This window comes from Strigops habroptila, chromosome 1, assembly GCF_004027225.2.
Source record: "Strigops habroptila isolate Jane chromosome 1, bStrHab1.2.pri, whole genome shotgun sequence".
In the NCBI taxonomy this organism is placed as follows: Eukaryota; Metazoa; Chordata; class Aves; order Psittaciformes; family Psittacidae; genus Strigops; species Strigops habroptila.
Window position 1 is genome coordinate 90,623,297 of NC_044277.2, and position 19,402 is coordinate 90,642,698.

Consider the following 19,402-nt stretch of genomic DNA (forward strand, 5'->3'; position numbering starts at 1 on the left):
GCTGACAAAATACTCCTTTAATTTGTTTGAAGCTGCATTCATTTCTCCAGAAGGGGGAGAATGGAGTAGTTGAATACTGGGAGGAATGCGTGTAATTCAGGACTGTCCTTTCTCCCTGACTCGACAGACACCACAGAGAAAAATCAAGACATTTAGAAGGAGGCTGTCAAATCTCCTCACATGTTTTTGCAAAGTCCAGCGTTATCTGGCTGTCGACTGAAGCTTTGTACGTGCAACTGAATAGTTCTGTATTAAGAGGTCACAGTTCTTTTTGATACCACTCAGGTTACTGAGCAAATATCATAAATGCAGGGAGGTGCAAGCCATGAGTGGACAGTGACAGCAGGAAGAGCACGCATGCATATGGCAGGGCTGCTGCTCTTTTCTGATTGTGAAATTTGGCTCACAGTATCATGATGTAGCAAAATGAACAAACAAACCCCCCAAAAGCAGGGCAGAACCAGTTTAAAGTTTTGGGGTTTTTTTGTTTTAGTTTTGTTTTGTTGTTTGGCTTTTTTTCTTTTGCCCCCCCCCCCTTTTTTTTTAAAGCAAACCAGAAAATTTCCTCCATCACAGTTAAATCTCTTTTCATTTGTCAAACCCTGATTTGCTGCTTCTGTTTCTGTAAGGATCAGATGGGTAATGGAAGCTGTACAGCAAATCAATGTGTGCTACTCGAGATAGTAAAATGCAGGGCTACAATAGGCCTTTTTTCAGCAGCTGTAAAACTGTTGTGTGACTACAGTGAATCCATTCAGTCTCCCCCACGCTTGCTGGGAGCACCCAAGAGAGGAGAGTTGTACTGGTGAAATGACTATCCAGCAAAACGGTTTCAGAGGACCAGGCTGATGACTCACTCGTCATTTTGGTTTATAGGGCCTTTTTCTGTGGATGTCAGGTTTCAGCCTCACGTGAGTTAAGAGATCTATAACTGTCCATGTTACCACATTATCACTAAATCAGCATAGGTGTTGTGTTCCTTGCATCAGCCCTCTGAGATGGGGGAATACGCTCATCTTTGCTGTACAGGAAGGGGAAACTGAGGCACAGGAAAATTTGAGTTAAGTAACAATGTGCATTAGGAGCCAAACTCTCATACTTTAGTTGCACTGTAGAAGCTCAAGTGTCATTCAGAGCTATTTCAGCCTTTCAGGAAGTCTCACGTAGCATTTGCCCGGAGGTCATGCAAAAAGCTAGGAGGGTAGTTGGATATCTGTCCCTCAAAGAGCATTTTTTGTCTCTTTAAATGGATCATTAAAAATGTAAGTATGTAAGTGAGAACAGGAGGATTTTATGCTGATTTTAGTCTTAAAATAGAATCCCTGTCCACCTTGTATTTGAGTCGGGGAAAAAAATGAAAAGCAGAACTTAGTTGATTCAGCAGGGTGACACTCCATAAAATAATCCTTTTAACACTTTCTTAAACTAAGAATGGTTTCTAGGTGGCATGAGTCATGGACAGACTGTCCTCATTTCACTTTGGACTTCCAGCCTTCTGGATTTGTGTCGCAGCTTTAGAGGGCTTTGTCCTCTTCCTGCAAGTCTGTAGGCTTAGCTGTTGCAACTTTACGCATGTTGAGTGAGAGCAGGCTCCTTGAAAGCAGCAACACCGTGTAAGTGAGAACAAGCACGGTGGAGTGGAGGAGCAGGGTAATTTAAATGGAGTATTTTGGATTTGTTTGTACTGTAAGCAGCTTTGGGGAGCGGTGACGCAGGCACAGCCTTTGTGCAGGTGTCAAGGGAAGCCCACTTTCCCCCTTATTTGTGTTGGCTTGCTCACAGTTCTGGGTTGTTTTCTCTGGGTATGTGTGGGAATCAATGACGATGTTGAAAGTTGTACTTTTTGAATTTCTGACTGCTTTTGGAAAAGTTGTATTTTCTGGAGTACATACAGCCACAGAAGGCCGTGGATAATGTCTCTGTTTCTTAATTAAAAGCAACGTAAAAATTATTTGGAGCTGTCTGTCTGTTCTAGCTGAGGAAGAAAACCAAAGTGGTCTGGCTTACATGCTTGCAAGGTCAAATCCTCCTCCTCTTCACTGTGTTTTGAAAGTTTGTTGGCTTCTTTGGGGATAGTCACAGGTGTAGCCCTGGGAACAGTTTGTCTTTCAGGCTTTTTACAGAGCAAGAATGAATATAGTTGTTGGTCTGAAAAATTGTTTGTAGAGAAATAACTGGGATGCCTGTAATCCAGAGGGGCCATGCAAATGCAAGACGGCGCTCTCAGAGGGAAGGCGAACTCTGCACTGGCTGGCAGCGTTTTCTTCTCATAGCCAGGGGATTTTCCTGCTGACAGAGCCTGGTTTGGAGACTTAGATACCCAGCCAGCTCCTGGCCTGCCTTGCTGCAGGTATGGGAGAGGGAGAAGGGTGAAATGGGGGCTGGGGAGAAAGGCTTCTGGTAGCAGCACTCGCTGAAAATTCAAACCCCTTCATTCAGACCTTTTTTGGTGATGGCGGAGAACGTCAAAATTGATTGTATTAGAGACCTGCCAGTTTCTCTTACTCATTTGCTTTGTCGCTCCTCCTCCCTTCCTTCCTCTCTCGTCAGCTGGGCTGGGTTTTGTAGTGCTAATGCTGCACTGCTTCTACAGCACAGCTACAACTTCCCCCACGCCGCTACTACAGAAATACTACAGTAACTCAGTGAAGATTTAGGGAGTTGGCCGTATACATATTATTAGTGATAACAAGAGTGGTAGTAATAATAATAAAACTGCTGATTGCTCTCCCATGTAAGAGCTTGATACTTTACATAATCGTGGTTTTTTTTTTTTCTGCTTTGTATCTCTGGGCTTCTCTTTAGACCTTCATAAATTTGTGGAGTGTTGTATATACTGAATTGTGCTTTAGATTAATACTTTGTAGTGTACTATCTGGCGGGTTTTAAAAGTAACATGGTTTTGAGTGGTCTAGAATAATGGGGTTGTGGTGTGGTGTGTGGGGTTTTTTTGTTTTAGGGGGTTTTGGGGTTGTTTTTTCAAAGACAGCCCACAGAAGAGCATTCATGCTGCTTCTGCTGTGGGGAGCTATCACACTTGGTTTAGATAATGAAATATACATTGGAGAAAGGTCAGGGATTTCCCCTGAGCCACCCACCAATCTCTTGAAATGACATTTTCATTCTGAGTGTTTCTTGTTTTGTTTTCGTTTAAGATCCTGGAGCACAGGGAGAGTTTTAATGCAAAACATCAGAAGAAAAAGACTGCAACATCTCCTGTGAGAAAAGGGGAAAAAAGAAGATTTACAATTGCATCTTGAAACACTCACATGATTTGAGGTAAGTTATTGGAGGGTCTTGCAGAAGTTACAGTCAGTTTGTAATTAAATTAATCATTATTTACCTCAGTGTTGTGATATTTCTATCGAAGGCAATAAAAACAGATGGGAGAGGGAGGGAGAGAACTTTAATGGCAAACCCAGAAACAGCAGCAAAAATATGTAATGTACTTATCTTTTTGAAAATGGGCCCCATGAGGTCTAATCCCACAAACAGGCAATCACTCTAACATTTGTAAGGGCTAAACGCTCTTTAAATCAATGACGCTATTCTCCTTGAAAAGTTAGGCATGGGCCTAAGTATTTCCAAGTTTGGAGTCTGTATTATATGGGAACTGTGCAGAAGAAAGCTATTGAAGAACACACAATGCAGAGCCAGAAAAATGCATATACAATTCTCTTACTGTTGGTGATAATGTCATGAGTAATCTGATTTTATAGCATTTGTAAGTGATATTTTTGTATTAAATACATAGTTCTCGTTCTTATGGCTAAACACCTCATTGAAATACCAAACTTTTCAACAGAGGCTGTAAATTCCATGCCAACTTTAATAATATATCTGCCTTAATTGCTTCATCAGTGTGTCTTTGAACAAGTAGAGTTAAATGTATAAAGCAAATAACATCCCATTTCATAACTAGAGTTGCAGATTGCATTTAGATAGTTGAATAGCAGGCGAACTAAGAGTTCCTTGAGTGAGGTGGAATCGTGTGGTCCTGAGTTAATAATATTTTTAATAAAGGCAGTCGTGAGTCACAACCCCAAAAAAGCTCACCTTTTCCCTTTAGTCTTCATTTTTTTGTTTTCATTTCTCACTAGAAAAGAATGACCTCTGAGGTTTTTTTTTTGTCTAGCAAAGAGAAAATGTTACAGTTGTAAAACTTTTAACCACTGAAAATGCTGCATAAATAAAAAATAAAACCACCAGCCTCTTTCTTAAATAAAAATTTCAAATTATTTACTCTCTATTGCCCCTCAAGTGTGCTGAAGGAGACAAAACTGCTGTAAGAAAACTGCAGGATCAGAAAGACCCACCAAACATGGAAGAAGCAGGGGATACAATCCCACAAATGTGCAGAATATCAAAACCCCCTTTGGCTGGTGGCATTTGCAGACCTTGTTGCTTACCAGGTTTCAGAAGAGAGGAGAGCATAGCCGGCCCCTGGTGATTGCTCTGTATTCGCTTTGTAGGAATAGAGCTATTAAATTTCTTTTGAAATCAACAGGCTCACTGCAGGGAGCTAAATATTTCCTTTCTGGTTAGTGGACATGTGCCATTGCTTGGGAAATTGTAATAGTCCTGCAGGCATTTGCACTGATTTATCCAAAAACTTCTGCAAATCAGTGTAGCCATCTCCTTTTTACGTGCAGGTCTTGCACTAGGGACTGTGAGCCCAAGAAGGAATGCAAGACTCTTTTGGTAGGACTCTTAAGGCGATTTTTGTAGTTGTGAAATGAGGTACTGATGCAAATCTGTTTGAAACTGCTGCTTTATGGCCTTTAGGGGCTCTGGTTCTCACCCTCCCCTCTCTCCCCATCCCTGTGGCTCAGGTGAGGAAATGTCTTGCTCTCTGGAGCGAGCCCTGTTTCAGGCATAGTGTGACAGTTCTGGCCAAACTGGTGAGAGAGGGAGAAGTGCACTGCAGTGAGCCGCATGTGATCACTCTCAGCCCACCTTTGCTTTCTCTGTGTCCCACTCTCCTGATGGCAAGCATTCCTCCTCAGCTCTGCAGAGCATAAATCAAAATACTTTTATTCCTCTATTCTTTTCATTGACGTCAGATCAGGATAATGTGTATGATTTTCCTTTCACAGCTGCCTCCTTGTTGCTCTCAGAGGAAGCGCATGTTGAAGTTCAGGGGAAGGTATCTCTGTAACACCTGTATGGTCTTTATAATCATTTGATCAGCTTTCTGTTGCAGTCACAGAACGGTTGAATCTTTTTTAATTTTCTTTGTATCGGAGAGTGCAGGAGCTCATTTGCAGAGTATTAAAGAAAGGCAAGTTCTTTGGTGGCGAAAGACTCACTTTAAGATACATTAAATTGTAGCACTACTCCTGCTCTTTCTAAATTATTTTTTTCAGCACGTGAATAAATAATGCCCCCTTTTGTGTGCCCAGAGAAGGTCCTTTGGTCTGTGCCATGGAGTTACGTGGGTGCTGAGCTGAGCAGCCGAAGGGACCAACTTTCTCCTGCCTTGTGTTTTTCACTGGGAGTGAATACGGGGGACTAAGCCTGCCCAGATTAAAGACATGCCGGTTTTGTTTTGCCTTTCTCTGCTCTTCTTTCAGCTGTCAGCGTGCCATGTTCAGATGGCAGTGATCAGTCACAAATTGTCCCCCATCCATGCTCCTCAGCCCTCTTAAACCATTAGTTTTGTGGAGCTCTTCAACAAAGACGGCACTGGTTCTATTCCACCCCCCAGCTAATGGAAAAAGAGGTTGGTTGGTTGTGCTTTCCTCTCAAGTCAGCTACGTTAGTACCCAAAGCAACATGTGTTAAGTGGAAGTGAGGCTTTGATAATATGTGTGCTTGCTGGAGACTTGCTTAGACTTTTTTAACACACACACTGCCCCCCCCCCCGCCCTCCCTCCCCCCTGCGTAGATGGATCTTTTCAATGGGCCACATCTATTGTGAATCAGAAAGAAAGTGCACAGGCTGCCAGGCACAGAATGGAATTGTTCATTTGTTTCTGTGAGCGTGTGTGAGCCTTTGTGAAGAGGAGGTGGTGGGGATGGAGAATGGAGACCTCCACTGCGGGGAGCCGGGAGAGCGCAGTGGCACAGCTCGGGGCACTGCTGTGGTAGGATGTGGCTGTGCCTGTACTGTTGCCAATGTGCCTGACCTGCGCAGCCCTGCTGGGCATTACCTGGGACTTGTATGTGCCACGCGAAAATGGGTGAAGCTTACACAGCTGTTGACTATGCTGGCTGTAAACCACATAAGGCAAATATTTGAAAGCTGTAATATTTCCAATGCTTTCCTTAAACCATGTGCATTGGCTTTCAAAAGAGTGATGTAAATATGAACTATGCCAATACTGTGCTTCCTTACTGTGAGGCTATTTATTATAAAGGACGTATGGTATAAGTCATTTTAGTATAGAGTAGGTAAGAGCTTGAACCAAAGCCTTGGATCCAAGCCCACCAGCAGCTTTGCAAAAGGCATGATCCAGATCTGAAGTCAGTGGTTCACATGGTTTCTAGTAGAGAGTGGTTTTAACTTACTCCATAAAATGGGAGCAGCCAGAAGTTTTAAATTGAGGCTTTTAAACAAGTTCTTGCTTTTTCTCACCCACCATTCTCATCTACCTTAGAAGGTTATTGTGAAAGCATACCAGCTATTTTCTCCAAGCCACTGTGGCCAGGACACACCAATTCAGGGAGTGGAGAGGGGCCTCAGTGATGATTACTCTTACACAGCCATATGCTTTTTGTCCAGAGGAGTTTTTCTTCTGAGGAGTTAGACCTCCCTTCTGGATGAAGGTTTTTGGAGTCACAGTGGAGGTTTTGGAGGTAGGACCTTGAAATTTCACACACACCAAGAAACAGTTGATCAGCCTAACATGGAGCAAACCAGGTCACAGTGGCTTGACTCCCCAGCTCCTTAAAAGCCCTCTCTCATGATACCATAGGTGAATTACAGACATAAAAAATCCATTTCTTGTATGTAGACAAGAAATTCGTAAAGCCTAAACTTTTATATCCTTGCTAGATATGGGACACTGCTCTTATTTTCCCCCTTCTTCTTTGCCCTTGGACACAACTTTTTAGGGTTTTTCAGTCTCTAGCTGTGCATTTACTAGAGAGGCATCTGGTTATGTGTTACTTTACACATCTGTTACATACGTCAGAGAGTCAAATCCAGCACCCAGTCTGTATGTAGATTTGCAACACTCCCAGTGGGTCTTTGAATCCATAAGCCAGTGAATGCAGTATTTCAATCTACTGCATGTATTACTGCAGTTTATTGCATATATATACTACAGCCTCCTTTGTGTTTGGCAGGGAAAAGCTGGCATGGGAAAGATGTGAAATGCTGATGAGCTAGGAGGTATTTAGGTATGGCAGTTAATTTGCTCCTTCCTAAAAACATCATCTTTCTGGTTGGCAGTATGAAAACAGTTTTTGTGATGATTCGAACATCTCTAAAAGATACTGCCCAGAGGCGTTCGTGTATTTCAGAGTTGTCGGGCTGTGGGGAGATGCGCAATACCTGAGGCAGCATTGACAGCTGAGGCAAAGCTCAAGCTTTGCAGTTTCATCCAGAGAATCTGTACTGTTCACAGCCTGTATGGGAAGCGGGAGTGTTGTGGTTTAAACCCAGCCGGCAACTGAGTACCGTGCAGCCGCTTGCTCACCCACCCCTCCTCTGGTGGGGTAGGGAGGAGAATCAGAAAAAAAAGTGCAACCCATGGTTTGAGATAAGAACAGTTTAATAATTGAAATAAAATGTAACAATAATTATAATTGTAACGAAAAGGGAGACAACAAAAAGAGAAAGAGAAATAAAACCTGAGTGATGCACAATACAATTGCTCACCACCTGCTGACCAATGCCCAGCTCATCCCTGAGCAGTGATTGGTATCTGCCAGCCGACTCCCCCCAGTTTACATACTGAGCAGAACGTTTTGTGGTATGGAATACCCCTTTGGCTAGTTTGGGTCAGGCGTCCTGTTTCTGCTCCCTCCTGGCTTCATGTGCCCCTCCTCACTGGCAGAGCATGAGAGACTGAAAAGTCCTTGACTTAGAGTAAGTACTCCCTAGCAACAACCAAAACATCAGTGTGTTATCAGCATTATTCTCAGACTAAAGCCAGACCACAGCACTGTACCAGCTACTAGGAAGAAAATTAACTCTGTCCCAGCCGGCAACAGGGCAGTGAGTTAGAAATAAGTATCTTTCATTTGAGCAGCATTTCCTTCTCTGATAACCTCTCTGTTCAGGGTTGTGCATTTCTTTTCCTCTGGTTGCTAGTTCTACGAGTGCATAAAGTTTGGAGAAAACGTGTGGCTCCATAGCTGGTCTTTTTTCATGATCCATGTAGAAACCAAATGTGATAGATGTTATTTCTGTGGATGATGATACAGGACTACTGATCTGTGTGCTGTGCATGCCAGTTAGCAGACAGACTTAATTGTAACTTCTGGGGTGTTTCTGTTTGCCCTGGTGTGACTGCTCTGTGGTGGCAGTCCTTGGGTAGAGTGGTCAAGAAGAGTATCACCAGTAAACTTGTGTGCATATCGTCTCCTGTTTTGATGATAGGTAGTGGAGCAACTGCTTGGCATCTAGGGAGGCAAATGATAGCCATTGCAGCGGCAGTGTATGTCAACTGATGCTCAGGAGCCTCTTGCTAGCCCACTGTTAACACCTGTTGGAATAGTGTTAGAGGGGGCCAGGTAGCACAGGGATTAGCGCAGAGGAGCTGGAATGGGCAGGATTTTATTGAATCCGAGATGCTGTGAAAATGCAAATTTGGCAGAAGGCGCTACAGCGAGAGCCCAAATGCAGAGTGAGCAGTGTGCTTCTCTCTGTTAGAGGGCTCCGCTGGAGCCATGTGAGAGCCCTTTGCTGCTGTGCAGTTGTCCTTCGTGCCCTGATGAAGTGGAGTTGTGGGTGCGAGGAGAAGCTGTCCCGGGGGGCTTGCCGACCCTGTGGCCCCCTCACCCTCTGCAGCAGGGAGTCCTTCAGCAGCCGGCCGCCCTCTCCTCCCCTGGCTCTCTGCAGCGTGGTTGCTGTGGGCAGGGTGCTGCAGCTGCTTTGTTTGAAATGATAATATTTTACGCTGTTACTGTGGAATACTGCAGTATTTTTTGTAATTTTGGGCTGCATGCCAGTAATGTACAATAACATTTTGCTCTTCCTGTGCTGTTGCTACCGTAGGCATTTGTTCCAATTTGGGCTGCATTTGCAGTATGTGGTGGTTTTTTTTTTTTTTCCTAGACTCTGCTCATTATCTATTGTGGATATTTTTGGATTATTCATTTCTACCCACGTCTGTCCTTACAAATCTATCACAGAAAGCACTTCAGAGAGTGGCAGTCTCCGTTGAACAAGCAATTGTTGTGGCTTTCACAGAATTACGTTCTTGTGAAAGTATGAGGCAAGAATGAGATGAAAATGGAGATGAAAATTGCTTTGGAAGTTTAAAAATGGCTATAGTTTTTGAAATGTTCAAGGCAGATACGGGCCTAAGCCTTTCCTTGACTGATGGTGAGCATATTTAGTGCTGAAATCCTGGTCTGCACCAAGCTGTATGTTGCTGAAACCTCTGGGATGGCAGAATCTGGGAGGCACTTAATCATTGTCGGAGCCTGTAATGATTCTCTACAGTTTTGGTTTTAACTATTAATTTATTTTTTTATTTTATTTCCAGAGGAAAGTAATTGCGGAAGGTGGTCAGTAGCATTCATGCCAATGATTGTTTATTAATGTTGTCATGGTCTGGAGATGAAATTTTTGTGAAAGGGAAATGAAAGTCTTAGACATCAGAGTTCACAGCTAGTCCCTGCACGCGGTTTGTTTCTGGAAGGTAGAATTTGAGTCCGATTGGAAATGAAGGTGGCATAACACAAAGGAGACAATGAAATTTTTTTTTTTTTGGTATATCTGGAATAATGTACAGTGTGTTACATAAAAAGGATTGCACTTTTCTCGCATGTAATTTTAGTGTCCTTTCACTGTGCTGACTCACCAAACTACTTCAGTTTCAGTCTGCATTTGGTTTAAATTACCTCAGAGGCCTGCATTTGTACGCTGCTCTGTAAAGTACTGTTCATCTGCAATCCAGATTGACTTTTTTTCCCCCCCTCTCTTTTTCTTTTCTTTTCGTTCAGCATTTCAACTGACTTGGGTTTTTTTTCCATTTTCCAGGTCTCTGTTTTACTAACATTTGAAACCAATCACTCTGTGTGCTTGCTTGGGCCCTGCAATAGACAAAAGCCATGTTGCAGCAACAGATAGAACAAGGAGTGAATCACTGCTTTCTGCCTTTCCATTAGATTACCTAAACCACTACACATAAATAGTGCTTTATGTATGATACAGCAGCATGATTATCTCACCGCATTGATGGAACAGTGCTGGAAGTGAATGTAATTCTTCTTCTATTACATCTTTAATGAGCTACAATTAAAAATAGTGTGTTGGCGTGCCGGAGTACGTGTTATTTTCAGAACTTTATTGAAGCCATTTCATCTGTTAGACATCATGTTGTTCTGAAAACCTTAACAATTAAACAGCAGAAAAATCTGCTTTGCTAGGTGAAAGTTAACTGGACAGCAGAATCTGTGGACTAAAATGATTCAGGTCTGTGCTGAGTGCAAAAGCCTGCTTTAAGGACTGTCTTTGAGGGTGAATTTTTTACTGTATAGTAAAAAAAGAAAAGAGACAAAGCAGCAGGTTTCTACAGAGCTCCAGTTAGGTCCCAGGTCTCTTGACACCTGTGGCACCAAGTCTGAGTCACAGATAGCACGAAGCTGTGAAGCCTAATACTCTCAGTGAGCACACCTACGTAGCAGTTTAATTTCAGGTGCCTCTTTTAGCTCTGGGTTCTCCCACCACCACCACCTAATAAAATTTAAGAGTCATTCTTAAAATTTTGCAGAGAAAAATTTTCTCAGCACTTGGGGCTTTGTGAAGTATTGACATCACTTAGAGTTCAGAAAATAGCACTGTCAGTTTCAGCTTGATGGCATTCCATTCTCTGCTCCAAAAACCTGATGAATAACAATGGGTGAGTCAAAGATTTCTTGGAATTTTCTTTTTTTTTTTCCCCTCCCCTCTGCCCTTGTGCAATTCCATTGCCATTTTTAGCATGGAGGGCAGTTCTCCAAAGAATGTCTCTGTGCTTGAACTGTGATTTCTTGAAAGTTCAGAGCAAAATCAAGTTGTGTCAGATGACAAAAGTCATTGTACGTTTCTATGCATTTAGGTAACGTTACATGAGCTTTATTGAAGAAACCACAGTAAAAGGCAGGAGGTGTTGGACAGAGAAGCGTTGCATCTCTGCATGAGCAGCTTGGAGATCTCCCTATCATGCTGCTTTGTTTTGTTGTGATGAGGTTTTGCTTAATTATTTTTTGAGTTTTATCAGCTGTGCTCAGGGAAATTGCCTGACAAAACAAATTATCAGTGAATTTGGGAGACTTGGACGAGCTTGAAGCACTTGTTGAACCACAGCATCCTTCTGTCTTTGCCTCAGTTTTCTGCATGAAAAACAAGAATTATGTCTCATGTATTTTAGCAGGATGTTCAGAGTACTTTCTGAGGACAAAGAATTATGCGGGTACTACTGTTACCTAAGTGATGTGGTATGTTCAAGATAAGCAGTGTTGTCAGCTGTTCTTGGCAAAATCACTGGGGTTATGATGAGTGAAATTTTTAACTTAGTATTGGGTTTTTTTAAGTTGCAGAAGTGGCCTGTATCAGGCATATTCTAACATGTCAGAATGAATGTGTGAAATATGAAGCTGCTGCAAGGAAATGTGAGGGGAAAACAGGTTTAAGTGATTGTAAAGGGAGGACAGTTTTTGTTCTGCAATAGATAGCTTGTAAAATTGGCAAAAAAAAAAAAAAAAAGGAGAAAAGGGATAAGTGCAAGTGTCCCCTTAAGAGCTGCTGTGTCAAATTTGAAGAATGATTTGAATTCAGTCATTAAAGTGTGAAATGGAGGGATTTTAGTTCTGCTTTAAATTATGCATCTCAAATTAACCTTAGCTACCGAGTCTCTGCTGACGCCCCCGTAATGACACATTATTGGTACTAATGGCTTCTGTGTGACTTGAGATACAAACAGACACCCTAGACAGAAACATTTCAGCTTTGAACTAAATAAGACCCACAGCATTTCCACCTTGGGTTGCTAGTGACAAAGCCCTGCTCTCCTGGTGGCTGTTGCTCATGAGCTTGCTCATGTGTTTTCCAGCTTCCATGCACTGCTTCTCATCCTGGCATGCAAGGGCAGCTGAGTGAAAACTTGCTTCGCAAGCGTGGAGGAGCAGGAGAGCAGTAAATTCAGAGTGAGTGTGGAGCTTGTCCAGACATGGAGCATTGTAGGGAGCTAGGACAAAGACTGGGTTGTAGGCAGTGGAGAGGGAGGAGGAACTTCCATGAGATGATAATCTTGGGAGGAAAAGGACCCAAAATGGTGAGGGAAGTGGAGAAGAGATGCCAGGACTTAAGGAGGAAGTTGCTAAGTAAGGGAGGCATGGATTAGTAAATAATGTGAGCAGTAGTGGCTTATTAACCCTTTATTATGCCCTGCCGACATGCAAAGGGATGGTAATTGTGGCGCTCTGTGCACTTAAGCCTCTCTTCTAGAGCTCACCATTATTGTTTGAAAAACTCCACCTCCAGCCAGAATTTCACTCGTGGGTTTTGCAGCTTGCTTTGTGCTACTGCTGTCTCTCCTGGGACAAGAATGATTGTTACTACTTACACATAGCTACTGAGTGTGCAGCCTGAACATGGTAGTGAATGAGTGAGAATGGCGTAGTGCTGTGTGCAGAAAATGCACCGAGTTTTACGTATTGGTGAAAAAGGAGGAGTGGCTTGGCAAGGCAGGCCCAGAATTTAGACCCTGGCTTCTCTTTGCAAAGATACTCACTAGCTCGTTGTTTTATCCTCATTTTCTCAGTGGGATGTCAAGATGTGGGATATTAGTTGCCTCCCCTTTCAAGCTGCAGCTCTCGGAATTTACTTGTTGGTTATGGCAGGAGTAATGGAGAGGGGCTTCTGCCCTGTGGTTGTGTCGTGTGCTCTGTTACAGGCTGTGCAGCGTCGCCTGACTTTCTTCTGTACGGGTCTGCACTCAGCAGAGACATGCTGGAGAGTAAGTAGTCTTGTATTCTTAATCCAAAGCAGGACAGTACTTGAGTATGTAGAATAAAATACAAGAAAGTATTCAGATGCCTCCTTTGTATTCCACAAAGGAACCACATTCCTGAATTGGGACTTAAGACTTTTTTTTTTTTTAAGTAGATATGCTATACATCACATTCACTAATGCATTAGAGATATTGTATGAATAATTAAAACACCATTTAGGATTTACTAAACTATTGTTTAGTAATAGAACAGAATGTATTTTATCTTTTTTCTTTTCTGTTCTTTTTTGTTGATTGATGAATTTATTGATTTCTTCCATTAATTTAGAGTAGGTATCGTAAACATTATTGCAAATTAGCAAGGCTCTGCTTTATGTTAATAAACTGTTTGAGAGTGCTAATGGAATGAAAGTCAGAATTCAATAATAAAGGTCTGAAAAATTGAGGCCTAGAACATGTATCTAGTATTTCACATCAAATGGGTTTGTAAAATATTAGAGTCTTCGTTTGTCCTAATTGTTAATTCAGAAAAGTATTCATTTGATAGTCATTACAAATAGCTTGATAGCACATTGGGAAAAAAAAAAAAGGGAAAATAAAGACAGTAAGCTACCTTGAATTTTCCATTGTATTTGTAGTTAACCATAGGCTGGTTGGAGTCAGTGGGAATGTGTTGTGTGAATTGGAGGGTAGAATTTCACTGTTGAAGAGACAGCAGTCCTTCTGAAACCATGAATGAGAAAAATAATTAACTTCTGAAACTGAGGTCTGAAAAACAAAGACAGGTGTGATCCGAGATACCTGAATTAGGAATTGTATTAAATTTCACATGCTTGTGCACACAAAATCTTCTCATATTTCTTAGCTCACATTTCTTCTGATTTAAGTATTTGATTTTTCTTTATCATTTACATTTAACTCATTAACCTGTTTTCTTATCTTTCTTTCCTACCTTCAGAAATACCTGATTTATGAATATGCTAGGATGTATGTTAAATACGAACACTTAACAATTGTTAGGTCACTGTTGTTATGATCCTTTTTCAGGGCGATGATACTCTGTTTTCCAGGTAAAATGGACAATTTGTCATAACACTTGAATAGTATCATGTGTTTTGTTTGGTACTGTTGTTCTAGCCATGCTTGGAAGATGTGTTTTCATATGTAATTTTGGGCCCAGTTTTGGATGCAATAATATGATGACTTGTAATGAATGATACTTACTCCACTGGGTTGTCTTCTGAGTGTGACATGTCATACATGGATGATGGTATGCATTGACCTTCTCCTTGTGCGTCTTCCTGTGTCTTTTGAGTTTGTCATTGCACACATTATTAACATCACAGGAATTGTAATTGATGACAAAAGAACATAAAATACAGTGGGTGCTCAGGATGCATTTATTTTTTGTCTTTTATTGTTTAGTTTGGATATGGTGTGAGTTGCATGTGTTTCATGGTTTGCTTTTTTTTTTTCAACTGAGTGTTGCTTCTTTTCTCATATGAGCAGTAGGAAGGGAGCAGTGCTGTCAATCAAGGCCTCTGCTCATCCCCACAAGCCTTGTGCTAAATAGCAATACATACCTCTTACCTAGCATTTTTCCAAGGCTTTGCAAACAGGAGCTCATCCCTTGTAGTGCCTAGAAGCTCTTTTACAGCAGGTATGCCATCCCAAAATAACTTTTTTGGGGGGGAGGGGTTACCCCATGCATTGCTTGTGTTGTTGGTGGCCTCTGTTCGGAGGCAAGAGTTGGGCCATCAGAAGCTTGTGCTGCTGCCTGCCAGCTACTGGCAATGTCCAAACTTTGCTGGGGAGAAGAAGCTGGTGTGGCTATAGACACATCTACTCATGAGGCTAGGTTTTAGCCCTGGTTGTAGGGCACAGTTGCTGCTCCAGGCTTAATTTGAGGTGCCTTGCTATGTTGCCATAATACAAAGTGAGCTATAGAAACTGCTGCACAGGGGGATGTAGAATAGCTGTCTGAATATGGAAAATGCTGTATGAAATTGTTCCACTTACTGTTGTTACATGTAACACCTACAATGACTATAAATGAAACACATTAGAGGGGGGAAAAATCATATTATTTCCGTTAGTTTACTTTGTGCATGTTTGACAGCCCTCTGTGTATAGTCAGTTACATAATTTCCTGGGATAGTCAGATTTCTCTTTATTTGTGTGGCTCTTTCAGCAACAGGGAAAGAAAATACATTAAGAATCAGAAAATGTGGCTGTAAAGCCAGGAAAAATTGTCAGCAACCTCAAGAAGAGATCTAAGTGTGTGGAACTGCTTTTGACTCATCTTCCAAAAGCAACTCAGTTACAGAATAGTGGTGCCCTTTTGGGCTACATTTCAAGACGATATGATTGTACTCAGACAGGAATTACAAGGATCGATAGCAAGCCCAACACATCCTTTCTTTTCATGACAGGTTTACTGATTGCCACCAGAGCAGTAATAGCATACTGGTCAGCATAAACACCAGAAGCAGCGATCATGGGGTTTTGTCATCCACCTGTTTAGGGTTATTCTTGTTTGCTGTGGTGGGTTTGCACCCATAGCCCATGGGGAAGGAGAGTTGTTTTCTCCATTCACCTTCCCCGTCTTGCTTTTATGCTTCCACCTTGAGCTAGGGCTAGGCTGCTTGGTGTCTGTCCAGAGACAGAGCAGGGCAGGAAAGCATGCTAACCAAAAAGATAAAGAGAGTAGGTAGTTTTGAGATATCAGTGGTTTACAAGGTGCACTTTCTTTTTTTTCTGCGTATCCTGCTTAGGAACTAATAGGGAGCCAGATGTTCCCTGGGTGTATATCAGGAGCCTTTTTGTGTTGGGGCTGTGGTGGAGCTGAGCGAAGGGTCCCTTTTTCTCAAGGGAAGGCCCTGTGCTTTTGCTTTGTTCTGGCAGCAGCCTGACATAGCAGCGAGTCGGTAAGATGTGTGCATATTGTTGAGGTTTTTTCATCTGCCTTCCTCGCTTAACTGAAGCTCTGTGACTTTTTAACCTGCTGTCCATAGGCCGCTGTTTTACAAGCTCATTAAGGTGGCCAGGATGGCGACAGCAGCAATCCTGCCCACCCCCCCCTTGGGTGCTCATCAGATGACTTCCTTGTGCTGACATAAGCGTTGTGTAGTCATGCTCTGAGCCAGGTCTGGGAAAGGATCCAAGTCAAAAATAATCCCTAAAAAAAAAAAAAAGAAGGTATGTTTTCAGCAGGATCTGTTCCTGGATCTATCTCACCATCATTCTCACACCAGCCTGGAAAGCATGAGGGTTTGTACTGGCACGGGGAGAGGTGGGGATGAGCAGCCAGGGGGAGGTGGTCAGGGGTGCTGCTGGCAGCAGGGATGCTGCCTGCTCCCATGGCGTCAGCCTGAGGAGATGGAGCTCTCATGAGTGTGCTGCTTGTCTTTCCTCGAGTCCATTGGCCTGGCTGCACTTCCAGTAACTTCCAAAGCTGTGTGGCAGTTTTGGCCAAATATGCCTGAAAAGCAGCGTTTGAAGGTTGTGAACACCCCCTGAGCTCAGCGAGGCATGGTGGCTGGTAGACAGACCCAAATCAACTCTCCCCAGTGATAAAGAGCTGTCAGCTGGGGCTTGGCTGCTGATCTTGTCAGGCCTCCTCGTGAGGCAGAGTCCTCCCATCCCAGTTTGGGTTGAATTGCGCCCATTTTGCAGGGGGTCGACTGTTGAACAGCTGAGGGGAGAAGAGTGCAAAGTGTTTCTGAGAGTGTTCATTTCAAGGGGCAGGAACAGTTCGCCTCCTGGGTCCTGACCGCCTGGGGGCTGCGCTTCCAGTTGTGGGGTGGTTTTCGTTTTCTATGTTGCTTTTTTTTAATTCCCTCTAGGAATTGAAATTTCTGGAAGCTGGGAAAGTTGGGAGGCAAGACTCCCTTCAGTTTTTGTTTGGGTGGCCAACTATTTAACCCTGAAATCAAACAGGTCTTTCTAGTCCTACTTCTGCATAGCTCACCTTGAACTCCTGGTGGCATCTCTGTGCCCTGCTGGGTCCAGCTTCCATCCCCACAGAACTGCACTCCTCTTTGGCCGGTGTGCCTAGTTTTCACGTGCCCAGTTTTCACCTGCCCTGCTGCACAGGCAGCCCTGCCCTGCGCCACCACCGAGGAGCTAATATGAAGACACACATTGTGGTTTCCTGCTGTTTTGCTTTGTAACCAGTCCACTGGTAAATATAGCTCGTGTGTGGTTATAAATTCATTCTCTCATTATGGGCAGTTGTTGTGTAATAATTATGTAGAAATTGTGACCGAGGATTGTTGTGGATGGTTTAGGGGTTTTTTTTGTTTTGTTTTGTTTATTTATTTATTTTTGCGCTTGACATGCCCTGCAGTGGGAAGAGCAGGCTTTGGTTTCTACCATAACTAACACAGGGTCACAAGCAGGTGTCGGGATGAGGGGTGGGCACAGGCATGGTCTCACAGGCTGCTGACTTTCATGTGCCTCCCTTTGCATGGCTACATGGGCACAGCAAGGCAAATCAGGACTTGTGCTATTCAGGCACCTAACTCTGTGGTCAGACATGCCGTGCCTCCCTGGAGGCTTGGTACTGTATACATGTGTTTATTCTGAGGTAAACCCCTCCTGCCTCTTGAGAGGTGTTTGTGGTACCCTTCCTGTTATCTCTGGCTGCTTCCAGTCCTGCTCTTTGGGCAGAGTCCTCCAGGTCCTGCTGCCTGGCAAGGCTGTAGGCTCGGGGTCTCTGCCCCTAGCAGAAGTGCTCAGGTCCTACTCCATAGAGGTCTGCCCTTCAGGTGGGGTGGCTCCTGCAATTCGTCCCTCCCTTTGGATGTGGAATTAAAATAAGGGGGTGTGTGTGTGTGTGTGTGTGTGTTGATCCCCACCCCCCATTCCTTTATTTAAAATTCCACTCTTGCAGATCCAGAACGACACTGCTTGTCCCTGCTGCATTCTCATTTTCCTCCCATCCCTCCTTTAATCCTTACATTATCCCTTGCACTGTGTTTGCAGGCCATATGTGCCCTTTGAACTCTGAAGGAGCTGTGCCAAAAGGAAGCCTTCCTCTCCTCCCCTCCTCCCGTCATGGAGCCGCTCTTAAATAATTGCATTTAGTATACAGTGCGGAGCAAACCCAGCAGTGAAGTTCATGGGTGTCTGCAAACTTCCTGAGAGCTTCAGAAACACTTGCGCTTAGTCTTTGCTTCTGCTCTTTAAACCTTCAGCAGCAGCTCCTTGAGTCCAAAACGGCCACTCCTGCTCTGGGAGGTGTTTGTAACCCGAATTTGCCTACCGCGTTCCTGGCGAGTCTCAGGGATGGCTGAAGCCGCTGGCAGGCTGCCGGGGCTCAGCCAGGGCCCTCTGGGCGCAGGAAGGTGGAGCTGCCTGTCATTGTGTTACGGCACTCGGCAGAAGCAAGACGGGGGGAATAAGCGGCTTCAGGAGCATGCTGTAGTAGGACAGGCCCTTCAGCTGTGTTCCCTGGGAGAGGCAGCTGCCCGCTGATGGGAGTGGGAGAAGTAAAACTTGTCTTGTTAAACAAGAAGTGGGAGAATTACTTCGCATTGTTCAGGAGCTGTGAAGAGGGGTATGCTGCTGGGCCACCATCCTCCCACAGCTGCTGTGCAGGGGGCTAGCAACAGTTAGTCCAGAGGGATCACTGTCATGTTGGGCTTCAGTTTTCAAAGGGCATATCTTCCATCAAGAAGAGTGATAGGTGCATTTTAGGTCCCTTCCCATTCAGATTCTGAGAAGTATCGTATGCATTAAAGCAGGTTTCTGACCTCATTTCTCAAAGGAGTTTTAAATGGCGAGAAATAGGAGTATTAATTAGTGCCTCATTAAGTACTTGTAGTCAAGTATGATAATTTTCTTGAAAGGATAATGTATTAGATGAATAAAAATACTCTCCATTAAAAAATGAATACAAAGTCATTTTAAACCACAAAGATTATTGTACATTTCTGAAAAATTAATGTGATTAAAGCAAAATATATTTAATAAATTAAAAAGACCCTGTTAGGCTGTTTAACTTGTTGGTCTCTAATTAATTATTCTCATATCTAGTGCTTCAGGACTTCAACCTTACCTGCAGGGACCGGAAGTAATTTTTTCTCCCGCTTCATTTTTTGGCTTGTAATTAGTAAGTTTGAGTTGCGAGTGTGGTGATTTTATTTTTATTCTCCCCCCCCCCCCTTTTTTTTTTATTTTAGCTGATGTCTTTCTCAGAATTTGGTCATTATGAAAGATCGGACCCCAGACAGAGTTCTGAGCGGTAATCAGAAATGATTTCTAGATTTGGAGCTGAGAAGTATTATTT

The 19,402-nt window shown here is 43.2% G+C and overlaps 1 protein-coding gene across 24 annotated transcripts in view; it reads left to right on the forward strand.

Moving 5' to 3' along the window:
• The window catches only part of ATXN1 (ataxin 1), a 224,454-nt gene that overhangs the window by 59,847 nt on the left and 145,205 nt on the right, over window positions 1-19,402 (forward strand). For 19 of the 24 annotated variants that reach the window (XR_003991124.1, XM_030483958.1, XM_030484026.1 and 16 more), the window contains one exon: window positions 3,156-3,279. The exons of 1 other annotated variant lie outside the window; for it this stretch is intronic. The gene's annotated coding sequence lies outside the window, so the exon portion shown is untranslated. Of the gene's footprint in view, window positions 1-559; window positions 3,072-3,155; window positions 3,280-10,156; window positions 11,019-12,920; window positions 18,473-19,402 lie in introns of those variants that run through there. 4 more of the 24 variants (XR_003991127.1, XR_003991126.1, XM_030483924.1 and 1 more) reach the window with 4 other exon arrangements.